This window comes from Eleutherodactylus coqui, chromosome 1 (genome assembly GCF_035609145.1).
Source record: "Eleutherodactylus coqui strain aEleCoq1 chromosome 1, aEleCoq1.hap1, whole genome shotgun sequence".
NCBI lineage: Eukaryota > Metazoa > Chordata > Amphibia > Anura > Eleutherodactylidae > Eleutherodactylus > Eleutherodactylus coqui.
In genome coordinates this window covers 252,898,749-252,912,559 of record NC_089837.1, presented here as the reverse complement: position 1 = coordinate 252,912,559, position 13,811 = coordinate 252,898,749, and positions in this window count along the sequence as shown.

The window sequence follows — 13,811 nt, the reverse complement described above, 5'->3', positions numbered from 1 at the left end:
TTTGTGGGTAGAGTTATTTCTTGCTGCAGCTCTTTCTTATCTTCTCTGTTCTTTGTGGGTAAAGTCATTTCTTGCAGTACCTCTTTCTCCTCTACTCTGTTCTTTTTGGGTAGAGTCATTTCTTGCCGTACCTCTTTCTCCTTTGCTCTGTTCTTTGTAGGTTCATGGATTAAATGGGACCACCTAAAAATACAACTTGTCTTACATAAAACAAGCCTTCGTGTGGCTATATCATCAGAGAAAAAAGTTGATTACTTTTTTCAGTTTTATTTATTCCAAGAATTTTATTAGATTTTTCAAAATAAAGGTTACAAAGTCCTATGAAGAAAAACATTGCATACAACCTTACATCTTATAATCCAGTGTATAGTAATTATACAGAGTCTGCAGATATAAAAATCGAGTACAAACCTAGATTGCAAAATAGTTTGCCATTGGAGCAAAATCAAAGAAAAAAGAACATAAACGAAAAGCGAGGATGAAAAAATGACCATGAAACAATTGAAATTGTCCCTCTCCTCAAGGTGTTAGTGATCCTGCTGTTCACATTGCTCAGTAATTTATTTTTGATAATATTTAAGTAAATCAAAAAAGAGCTTCATTTGTAGAAGCACAAACTAAATAAAAGCAGAAGAGTTTTTAAACTTTTATACATCCAAGCTCCTGTTGTGTATTTGTCTTCATTTGTAGAGTTGTATATGCAAAGTGAAATATGGTTGATGCTGAAGATTTGGTACTCACTTTGCGTGTTTGTGAGGAAGGCACAACACTGATAACCTCTTCCTCAGTTTAGCTGGTGGGGGGGGGGGGGGGGGGGAGACCCTGTCTGTCATTATAGAGGACAAATGATTACTAAGTGTATTTTTGCAGAGAAGTTGGACTTTCTCCATTTGCCTCAGAGATTGTTTAATTTGGAAGCTTGCGCTGTTACCACTTTTTTGGCTTTTTTGAATTATGCTAATTATAAGTCATCAATATCTTAGTTTCAGAAAACCACATTAACCTGATAAGGACCAAGTGCTGTAAATATAAGATTCTTGGTCCTGAGCTTTAATCCCGCACTGTAGTAAAAATACGATCCAGGATTAAAACTCATGCAATCTAGCAGGAGCAGGTTGGGTTCTATTATATCAGTGACAGCAAGAACCCGTAGGAGAAGGCAGAATCGTTTTTTAAAGGGGCCTTAAAACCACCACATGGGAGAAATCCCTAAAGAGTCTCTTGTCCTTCAGGACTAAAACACTCTGGATTTTAAGCGCTTAACACACAACTATCAATGGTTTTTAGACAGACTCTAGTAAATATGTTTGTGGAAATTGAAAAAGACTTTTTTATATTTCTATTCAAAAAAATAAAATCAAATTATGGACAACATGTGTGGGCACCTTATATTTATATACTTAAAATGCACATTATAAAAGTTTCACAAACAGGCTAACTCAGACTTGAAGACTTTATTCGCAGGAATTTAACTACATCAAAAGTCCTACCAAGAGCCGAAAGTTGGTTACTATCTCAAAACTCTAACAATACATGTCCATGTGTGTTATGTTTGGAGTTACTTGCTATTTAATAGAATAATGTGGGAAAGCAGTACTTCAGCACAATTTTGTCTTTTAGTTTGTGCTCTCTGATGCTTATACACGCATTTTCCTGTCCTATTGGCCCAAATGGTACACCAGTCACTCTAAAAGGTTTTCTAAAGGGAGAAAAAATGTTACTGTAGTATGCTAAGCTCAATATCTCTGATAAGCCATCAGATATATCAATTTTTTATAAACCTCATTTGGGTCATTTCTTTGATATTCTATGATGCACCCATTGCTACGGATTGCTTACTTGATTCATGGACTATGCTGCCTTTACCCTCTAGTATGATTCTAAGCACTCTTCAGTCTACTGATTATTTTAACCTTCTGCAACTGTTTGCTCAGAAAAGATATTCCTACTTAAGTTTCTATGACTGGATATGTACTATTTCTAAAAGACAAAGGGAAACTATAAGTAAAAACCATGATAACCTGGCAATATTTCATCACAAGTGCTTCTTGAGTAGCGCATACCAATTACAACACTGAAACAAGCAGATATAGAAGTTTGTGCTCTTAGTTGCACAGACATTTCACTAGCGAATGTGAAGGACTGAACGATTGTTGTTTACACAAAACAAGCAAGCAAAGATTTTTTTATGCTTGCATGAAATGAAGGAGGAACGATAAGCAAACAATTATCGTTTAATGGTTGGCTGTGTTTACACTGAACAATTATCGTTTATATTCACATAATCCACCAATTTTTTGTTTGAATGAATCGCTCCATGTTAATGGTTTCTTACTTGTGTGTAAATTGCTTATATCCTAATTTCTTTCTAATGCCCTTGAAACTTAACAGTTGCATTCCACATGTACAAGTTTGCTTATGCCTAAGCAGGCCTTTATGTTTGTCACTATGAGTGATTAAAATACTCTATATATCCAAATGAAGATACCGGGAAAGTATTTTTATACTTTTTTGGTGACTAAGTCATAAACCTCTTTACATCACTTGAATACTCAAGCACTGTCCACTCCCTGCTATTATGGATTAGTTTATTGTATGTCTTATACTTTGGTCTTATATTTGTTTTATTCTGAGCACCTCTGCCTGCCCTCTTGTACTAAGCTTGAATAAAACTTTTGGAAAACGCAGCTCTTTTCAGATGATTTGACATTTGTGACATATGTAGTTTGAACAGTTTGACATATGTACTTTGTCCTTTTCTCCTAAAAGTTTTAGGCTGTATTTCCTTCACAAGTCCTTCTCAGCATATTTCTTTTGAAGCCACAAGTGATTCCATCTGTGATTCCATATTGTCAGTTCAACAAAGGAGCAAATCTTACTGATGTTACTTCATTGACTGACACCTCTATTTCATACATCTTCATAGACATCTGAAAAGTTTTGTTATTAACAACTTATAACAATGCAATATAACCAGTACACTCAGCTTACTAGGTATTAATTAATAAAAATGTCAATGGTTGCCCCAAAATGTATTTCTTGAAATTATCTTTTTTTGCCTACAGTAACCAGACAGCTGTATGCGAGTTGCAACAGAGTTTCCCAGCCACAATTCACATCAGAGAGCACACGGGCACTAGAGTGGCCCATAGAGATATAGCAAAAAATGAAGTGGCAGCTATACAGCAAGAACCCTTCCCAATTTGTTACATCTCCTAATTGTAATGTTAGGGTAAAGTTTTAACTTTAAATTCCAATTGCAAGATGGTGCTCAAAACTAATGTATATTATGAGAAATTTCCAATTACACAAGATACAGCATTAATATTAACAATTTGCTTTTGCAAAAGAATCACTATACTGTAAAACATTAGGTATTGACAATAGCTTTGGTCCTGACAATCTATACATTTGTGCTGTTCCTAGAAAAATACCTCAAAATATATGAAACGGGTCAAAATTATTACACAAATACTTGTCAGTCAGCGCTTAAGGACTGGTCAGCAGACTTCTGGGTAATCTGTGTTGGAACAGCCTTGCGATTTGCTTCCACGACTTGAAGCAACAGTTGTTTTTCTTCTTCGTCTGAAAATTCATGGTTTTTGAGCACAACCTTGTCGTAGACATAAGAATCTGAAACTCTGCCCCCCCAAAAAGTTTGTTAAAAGGAAAACAATTAGAGGGTGTCCTGCTTTGTAGTTCAAAGTCGATTTTTTGGGGCCTAATAGCACAAGGAATGCGTGCCCATGTGATGCCTGCGGGCAAGGGTAATTGTATGTCCAATTCTCATCGGTGAATCCGTGATATGAATGAAAATAGAACATGCTGCAATTTTTTTTTATACAGACCATCAGCTCTAATGGGTCCATGACCTGACCATGAAATACAAGCAGTCTGAAAAAAGTCAGAACCTTCGAATGTGCGTGCATTTCACCAGAGGACAGTGCGAGAATAAGGGAGTGAGCAAGTATATAAGCTATATCACCTGGCTCCCTGTCACTTTCCTGAATAACATCATAACTTAGTTTATGTGCTATTCCGAGGTGACAAGTTTCCTTTAGGCTACTTTCAAACGGGCGACAAAATCGCGTGCTTTTCTTGCGACAGTGCTTCAAATTGCATGTATGTGAAGCCCATGCTTTCCAATGGATTCCTTCACATTAGCGATGTTTTGTATGCTGCTACATTGCGAGAAAAATAAAATTCGGCAAACTGACACAATTTATGATGTTTTTTAGTCCATGTTTCCCTATGGAGCCTACCCTTGTGTTGCATCGCATCGCACAAAATCGCAGTTTTCTTGCAGTGTGATGCAACTTAAACAGTAGGAAGTCCTACTGTTTGTCCCTAAAAAAAGCCCTAGCTATATTTAAAAAAAAAACAAAACAATACATTACCTAACAGGTGCTCTCCGCTCTGCCGCATTTTTCTTCCAACAGTTCCGTAGATATTGTTTGTAGTCTTCAGCCACTGCTTTCTGGTCAGGGGGTTCAAAAATCCCAGTTCCAGGAAGTGCCGTTCGTGATTGGTTCTCGGGTGCTACGGCTTAGCCAATCACTGCATCCCTCGATAAACCAATCACAGCCATCACATCGAAAGCACTTGCTGAAGGTATGATTTTTGAACACCCTGACCAGGAAGCAGTGGCTGAAGACTACAAACATGTGCAGCAGAACTGCCGGAGGAGAAGTGCGGCAGAGCAGATAGTGCCAGATGGGTAATGTATTGTTTTGGGGGTTTATTAAATGTAGCTGGGACTTATTTTCAGGGTAGGGCTTATATTTAAAGCCCATCCGAAAATCCAGGCAAAAGAGCGCTACAAATTTGTGTGACTTTTGTAGCGCCACAAAATCACAATATCACTGTGAGAAAACGCAGTGATATCTCACAGAACACAGCTGCAATATTGCTGTGATTTTCTAGCAGCAATATTGCTGTTGCTTGTGTGAAAGAGGCCTTAATATGCTTACATACTACTCTGGTCTTGTTATAGCTATAGCTATAGCATTACATCATACTGCAGGAGCGATCAATAAGATCAATAAAGTTTTACTAATTGTAAAAAAAAAAGGAATAACAGTTTAAATCAGCCCCCTTTTGCAATATCTATAATAAAAAAATCTAAATAAAAACAAAAATACATATTTGGTATCGCCGCATCCATAAAAGTCTGATCTATCAAAGTAGCACATTAATTACCCCACATGGTGGATGTCGTCCGAAAAAAAAAGAATGCCAGAAATTTATTTTTTTGGTCACCCTGTCTCACAGAAAAACTGCAATAAAAAGCGATCAAAAGTCGTATGTATTCTGAAATGGTACCGACATAAACTACTGGATGTCTCGCAAAACATGAGCCCTCACACAACTACGTCGATGGAAAAATAAAAAAGTTTGGTATCATAGTAATCGTACTGACCCATAGAATAAAGTTATTGTGCCATTGTTGTTGCATTTTGTGCGCTGTATAAACAAGACAGACTGAAAGATGGCAGAATGTCGTTTTTTTTTCATTTTACTCCACTTACAATTTTTTAAAAGTTTTTCAGTACATGATATGTAACATTAAAAAGCAGCATTGAAAAATACAACTTGTCCTGCAAAAACAAGCCCTCATACAGCTACATCGATGGATAAATAAAGGAGTTACAATTTTTTAAAAGGGGGTAGGAAAAAACGAAAAGGGAAAACACAAAAAGGGCCGCGTCCTTAAGGAGTTAAGTACTCTTATTTCTTACAAGTCATTAGATTTAATATAATATTGCAACATGCTAGCAAAACACTTGACAGGCTCCAATGCAGATCGCAACCACTAGGTGTCCGAATTAAGACACATATAGGATAGAGAGTGTCGTGACAAATTACTATGAAACCATGTTTTTTTAAAGCTGGTCATCTTGTACTACACATCTTGGAATATGTTGAGCCAAGTGGGTTGGGAAGGACAAATCTGTAAATATTTGAAGAATAAGCTTAATGTGTTATTTAGGCCTTAGTCAGACGGGCGTTTTTTCGCGCGATTTGCGGATCGCATGACGGATGCGCATCCGCAAATCGCGTGACCGGTGCCCGAAAATCGTCCGAAAATCTGCTCCTAGCCGCGTTTCCTTAGAAACGGGCCGGAGCTGTCCAGCGCATTGCATTCAATGGAGCCGGCAATACAGCCGGCTCCATTGAAACCAATGCGCTCTGGGCGAGTGTGGGATGAATTGTCTGGAAGGGCTTAAATATATAAGCCCTTCCCTGTAATTCATCCAGAAAAGTGTTAAAATAAAAAAAATATATATACTCACCTGCTCCCGGCAGCCGGAGTTCCGCGCGGCCGGCCTGCAGTGGGTGTGAAGGGTGTGAGTCAGACCTGCCCCCTGATTGGCTCAGCGCTGAGCCAATCAGAGGCAGGTCTGACTCACACCCATTCATGAATTCATGAATGGGTGTGAGTCAGACCTGCCTCTGATTGGCTAAGGCTGAGCCAATCAGGGGCAAGTCTGAGTCACACCCCATTCAAACCCACTGCAGGCCGGCCGCGCGGAACTCCGGCTGCCGGGAGCAGGTGAGTATATATATTTTTTTTATTTCAACACATTTCTGGATGAATTGCAGGGAAGGGCTTATATATTTAAGCCCTTCCCGACAATTCATCCCGCGCACGCCGGCAGCCCATTGCTTTCAATGGAGCCGGCTGTATTGCCGGCTCCATTGAATTCAATGGACAAACATCGTTCTTCTCTGCCACAGCTGTTACAGCTGTGGCAGAGAAGAATGATTTGTCTTCTATATGTTCTCAATGGGGTCGGCGCTGCTGCCGCCAGCCCCATTGAGCGCATATAGAGAAGAGAACAGGAATCGCAGATCGCAGATAGGTGCGATCTGCGATTTCTGCTCTATAATTTATCGGACGAGCGCATAAAAAGCGCTCATGTGTCCGATACCATTGCAAAGCAATGGTTTTAAAAAATCGCCGGACGCATGCGCATGCGCAAATCGCGCGAAAAAACGCCCGTCTGACTAAGGCCTTATAATGCAAAATACCTGTATTGATTTTGATTACTACATTTTGTCTTCCAAAAACGCTATGCTGTTGGAAAAATAAAAAGTTATGGCTTTAAGAATGTATTAAAATGAAAAAGTGCACAATATAGATTTGATAGGGGTAAAGGAAGAACTATTTACCTTCTTTCAGTTGACTAAAGAATGTAACTGATTAGCAAGCCTATATTGTTTACCACACCAAAGTCTGCTTTGATTTTTCTTTTGTTTTATTTAGGCCAGGCTAACATGAGCTTGCGGTAAAATGCTGTGTGTTTAATGTAGAGCTTTACCACTGTGTGAACCGGCCTATCACCGCGTGTGGCAGTGATTTTGGAATGCGCATGACAGCTTATCTCACGTGTGCTGTTATGCAAAGGTTTCCTTTTTTCCTTTTTTTTCAATTTCCTACTCCGTTGCTTAGTGATGTTTCCTATAAACGCTGCACATATGCAATGTGAATGCATATGCACAGCGTTTATTATGCGCCCATACAGAACAATAGAGCTCTATCATGTGTAATACACGGTAAAATAGAGCATGCTGCTTTTTTTTAAGCGCAAGTGAGAATGGATCAATGAAAATCAATGCATTTTCAATGACTTCATCATATGCGTAATATGCTGTTATATTACACTCATGTGAGCCTGCCCTTACGGTTATGGTGGCAAGAAGCATTTTGAAAGGATTTAAAAGTTCAGAAGGTATAGGGATTTCCCGCAGAATTTCCGCCTGTGCCCGCTGCCATAGGATTGCATTAGATAATGCAATCCTATGCAGACGGCCGCGATTTGTCCACGTGAAAACACGAGTGGAAAACAAATTGCGGCATGTTCTATTTCTGTGCAGGTCTTGCAAAGGCCCGCACAGAAACGTTGCTGGTAACGGGCCGGCTCCACTCTGCACATGCGCTGATGGGTGGCAGCCGGCACATAGTGCAGAGAGAAGACACTGGGAGCGGCTGAGCTGCAGGGCTGTGCAGGGGCATGGGTCCGCATCCCGCTGCAAGAATTCTCGCAGTGGGATCCGACCCGGCTGTCTGCAGGCAGCCATAGTCACACTTACACAGGCTATGCCTAGACACAGTATTTTTTCATTCATTCAGAATTCTATATAGTATTTCTATAAACAACTTGATGTGTAAATGACATTCCTAAATACAATTCTTCTCACAAAACATGAGGCTACTGTGAATATAGAGCTGTTAAAAAGACAATAAACAATTCCTTCTAAAATACAATATGACATGTAAATATGAATCCCTGACATTTTTTTGTGTTAAAAATATGAAAATTCTATTCAGCCACTTCTGCATTATATTTTGTGTGCTTTTTTTAATAAATGGAAATGCTTTTCAAATATTTTCACATTGAATTACAGCTAAAGTATTGATCCCACATTTTTATGGGAAGGCAGTGCCCAGATGAATTCTATTCTTTCAGCTGCCTCACCTGTTAATGTTGAGCAAACCTAATTAAAGAGGAATAGAAGTTATAATAGTTACACACTCATTGAAAAAAAAAATCAAGCACCTAGTAGTTGTCAGAATTGAATGAAACTTCTTATGTGTGATAGTAACATTGGTATAAGTAAGATTTTACAATGTCAGAGCAAAATGATAATTTATTGCAGAAGACTGAACACTTGAAGGGAGTCTAGTTTCATGATTTATGACACCACTGCAGACAGAGGTGGTGGTAGGTGGGTGTCAAATGCAGAACACGTATTGGGCACTGTGAGATCAAATGTCCAGCCAAACTCGTGAAAATGTTGTAAAAGGCACAAGGACCTATAAGAATGATGCCTCCTGTCTCTGGATGGTGGATAACAAAACTATTGGAACTGCTGGTGCTTGTCAGAGGATCAGATGATCGTCTCTATTGGTGGTCTGTCAAGGACGTCCTGAGCCTGGTCGCCTTGTGTGCCCTCACTCATTCACTTGTCTCAGCACTTCCTAACAGTCTGATCAGAATGGCCCAAGTGGCAATACCTTGATACAACCATGCAGCTTCTTGCATTGCAATAATGTGCCACCTCTCAATCTCTGTTAACTGGGAGAAATCTCTTTGTGATTGAATCATAGAGGCATGTCTAGTGGTCAACAAGCTCTACACAAGCGGAAAGAGGTCCACTATACACAAGTACAAGTAGTCTCTGAGAGCCTTTTTATAGACCAAGGTCAGAACCACTTTTAGGGCCTCAGGTGAAAAGACTGTTTATCTAATCATGCCACAACTCCAATCACTTGCAGATCTGCCTGATATGTAGCTTCATGCTAAATTTTACAGCCAAACAACTCCTTATTGTAGGTGCTTAATTTCTTTTGAGAAAGAGTGCATCCCAACTATATTTGCCCTATAAAAATACAAGACACAGCATACATATTAAATACCAGCAAAACTAGGTAGAATATAGTACATCTAGTTCAAGGACAGCTGTATATGGGCTAATGGGCCCTTTACCACCAGTTCTTTCTAATCTTTTTTACAGTGCATGTAAGGGATTGTGATACTTAATTTGTGATAAGCCTGAGATACTGGCACTCCATTAAACTATTTTCTAGAAACCCACTTTGCAATAATCACCTGACATGTGACTGCAAAGTGCCCACATTTATTTCAACAAAAGGGGCCCTCTTCTATCTTCTAATTTAAACATATTCCTGTGCTGTTAGTTCAGTTGTTGCCTGAGAGAAAATCAGAGAACTCTACATGCTGCACTGTTCAATGCCAAAGATGTGGAACCACTGTGATTTGGGTAGTGCCTTTAGCTGCCTGCATATATTTAAAGGCATTGTTAAAACCCCATTCACCATATAGTAACATAACTAAATTGTATATACAGTAAACCCTTGAGTAGCATTACTCTTAAGTAAAGCTGTTTTTAACTAAAGTCAATGTGTCAGGGCAGCGGCAGTCCCTCAAATAAAGTTGCATTCCTCAGATAAGGGCGCCGACCGCTCCATGACCCCGGGCGCCGCTCAGTGAGCCGGCGCGCAGCTGATGCCGGTAACTTCCTGCTTGTCCACAGTGCCGGATGAACGTACAGAAGCTGAATCCCCAAAGTGACAGCTGAACGCTGCCTGCCTCCTGAATCCCCACTGTAGTGCAAAATGTAAGTACTGTACAGATGAGTACAGTACAGTAAAGAATCGTTTGCAAATAAATACTGCAGTCTTATGTCAAAGCACAGATAACACAGTGATACGTATTGCTATAATGATGTCCCTGCAATGTTAATTTATTCTTTACAGTTGTGTTTTATATTTATTCAGTATTATTATTGTCTTTGGTATTAAAGACCAGAGTTATTCTCTATTAAATGGGGTTTGGTGTGTTTTTTGGAACGTCTAGAACCAATTAATTGGATTTACATTAATTCCTATGGAAATAATGTCCTCAATTAACATTGATTTCTACTAAAATTCACTGAAAAGCACCCAAAAATTGATGAATTTATTTATAGTGTTATTAAAATATAACTTGTATTACAAATTTTCATTTAAAATAAAGTGTGACACACTACCTATAAACCAGCACACACCGGGGACTAGACAGACACTAAAAAAACAAACAAAGAATTAGTCTAGTCCCCGGTGTGTGCTGGGTTATAGGTAGTGTGTCACACTTTATTTTAAATGAAAAGTTATATTTTAATAACACTATAAATAAATTCATCAATTTTTGGGTGCTTTTCAGTGAATTTTGATTTCAAGTCTAAAGGACCCCTCTGTCTCTGTGATTTTTTGATTTCTACTAAAGTCTATTGCTTTTGGACGGATTAATGACATTAGTTGAGGTTCTACTGTACTCACTTTTCCCTGCTCCCTGTTGTGTCCCACGCTGCTGCTTGGTACTCTATTCCCACTGTTTGCTTACAGGCTGTAGTTCCACCTGTTTACGACATGCCACCAGCTGCTGCAGCTAATGGCAGAGCTCAGCGATTGATCTGTAAACGAGCTGAGGTAGCCTGTAAGCATGACATCAGAGGAGAGACCTGGATCTGCGGCACAGGACACAGCAGGTGAGAGATGAGTATATACCGTTTATTTATGTTACTGCAATGAGAATGGGGTTTTAACATTAAAAAACTCAAACAACCCCTTTAATATACTTATAGTATGTATGTGTGAAATATCACTGCCATGGTGCTTCTTTATATAGCAATCTACCTGTCTGCAATCTGCTGTGAAATGGTGTTTGTACTTGCCCTTGCATATTTTTGTATTAGTATATAGATATATATGGCTGTTGGCTGTGATATTTGAGTTGATTTTTTTTCCTTTACTGTGATATGTATACGCATATGAAGTAGACTTAGTAATGTACTATGAGAACTGGGAGAGTAATCATTTGCTGCTTTTGCACATGGACATGTGCTGTCCAGTAGTTAGTGATTTTGTATGCTTCTCTTACGAAAAATATATTTCAAGTTAGGCTCAGTTCACTTTAGTATATTGTGTATAAGTGAGCCATGACAGCTAATAGGTATTGAACAGATACAAATAAATCCTAAGGTATTCCATTGAGTTAATAGAGTCCTTTTGATTACTGTCAGATTCCATTATTATTCATTCCAAGGAAACACTGCAGACTGCCCTTCATTTGAAATAAAAAACCCTTAGCATTTGTTTCATGCTTTGATTTAAATTTCCTCATAAAAGAATTATGTCCCTTACATTTTATTTTTTTTAAGAAACTGTACAAGAATAGAAAAACATGCTGCTTTCTTCTAAAAACAGTGCTACACTGGTCCACAGGTTGTGTCTGTTATTATGGCTTAGGTTCATTCACTTCAAAAGAAGTGAAACGCAAAGCCAGACACATCCCATGGACACCTGTTGCACTGTTTCTGAAAATAAGATAAGTACAGTGCTAGTGATAGGCAGCCTGGGCCTAAGGCCTTATTCACACAACAATGTGTGAGTGCATATAATGCGCTTTGTTTTATGTGGAACTACAGAGCAAGTACGCATATACAGGTGAGCACAATTACTTGGGTATAGGCGGTACAGTAAAATGTTTTTGTCCAGAGACATACACTATATGGATAAAAGTATTTGGACATTGCAGAAAATCAACAAATATGCAAATACTTAATTTGCTGAATGTGCTGGGAAGAGCATGGGTAAAATAAAAAGCTCATTTTGTAATAACCATTCGTCTAATCGATCACTTGTGGGACGAACTGGAGCAACGGGTACGACACCGTCACCCACGCCCATTTTCACAATAATTCTCACAGCCTTGCAAGAGGACTGGCAAGCTATTCCTGCCCAGACTTACTGAGAATTTGTGGAAAGTATGCCTCGACGTGTTGTCCCTGTAATACAAGCAAAAGGAGGGCCGACACATTACTAAATAGAATAATAAAGCACTTTTTCTGAAAAACATGCAGTGTTCAAATACTTTTGTCCATATAGTGTAGACATTTTACTGGGCCTCCAAGGACCTTGAGCAATGTGAGGAATGGTGAGTTCAGAGGTATGTGCACACCGGGATATATAAGATGTAGTTTATTAATAGAGTATACGTGCTGAAAAGATAGGGGTCCTGCCAGCCTGGATTTACTAATGAAACAGTGGTTTTAAAGTGCAGTGAACATACAATTAAGGTCTGCAAAACGTTTAGATAAGTATAGTGCTTGAAGTAGTGATGAAACTTTTAATGGTAACAGTACACCTTTTCAGTTGCGTGATAAAGAGCATATTGCTTAGAAATGTATTACTAGGTTTCTAATAAAGAGAAATCTTATTACTACTCGTGACTTCAAGCACAACTTCTATCTATAAATTGTTGCGTTGGCTTCTAGTTTTATTTAGACCTTCAATGAATGATAACATGTCTAAGAAATGGTCTAAGATTGTCATATCTGTAGGAGATACCACGGAGGCACTGATTAAAGAGCCCTTTACACAGAATGAATATCGCGCAAAATTCGTTCAAATGAACGAAAATGAGCAAAAATCATTACGTCTGAATGCAAACCTATTGTTTACTATTCATTTACTTTTCATTTTTTACTCATTTTCAACCAGCATAAAAATCATTACTGGCTCGCTCACTTCTCATTGCGTGTAAACGCTTCCTGCTAAATGTTTCACATAGAATAAATGTAAAGCATATACGTTTCACACGTCTCTTTACCTAGGAACGCCATAGTCCCAAGGAAATTTTTTTTTCTAGTATCACAGTATTTTAAACTTGTTTGCTATTGACCATAGGATGTAAGGGACTTAAATGTGCAGGATCATTAGTTTCTCTGAATCAGACATGTTTTTCTATTGCTGTACATTTTTTAAGTGTGAGCATCCGCCATTCATCCTGGATTTACTATAGTATACAGTTTGGCCTTAGAATAGTTTCATTTAATAAGTTTTATGCTACAGTATCATATAGAATGCTTCTCTTAGACTTCTGTTTAAAGACTGTTGTTTTTCTTAATACATTTCAGTGTTCAGCGTTGCTTTTGGCAGAAGAAATATTACCAGGGAAAATAATAAATCTATTCTGAATACAATTTTGAAATAGGACCAGTACCAGAATCAGAACATGTAATTTAGGTGATATTTGGATGTGACTAATAAGTGTTAAATATTAATCATCTGATTACAGCAAAAGAAATAGTACATTACAAAGTCACCATTATATTACATAAATAAAGCTTATTGTGCATTGATGATGGTTACTATTAGTTCTTCATCCTAGATTAGAAGAAAACTTGAATTGCACACACAAACATCCAAATAATGAATTTCCTTTGTAGGGCTTAGTTTGTCTTCA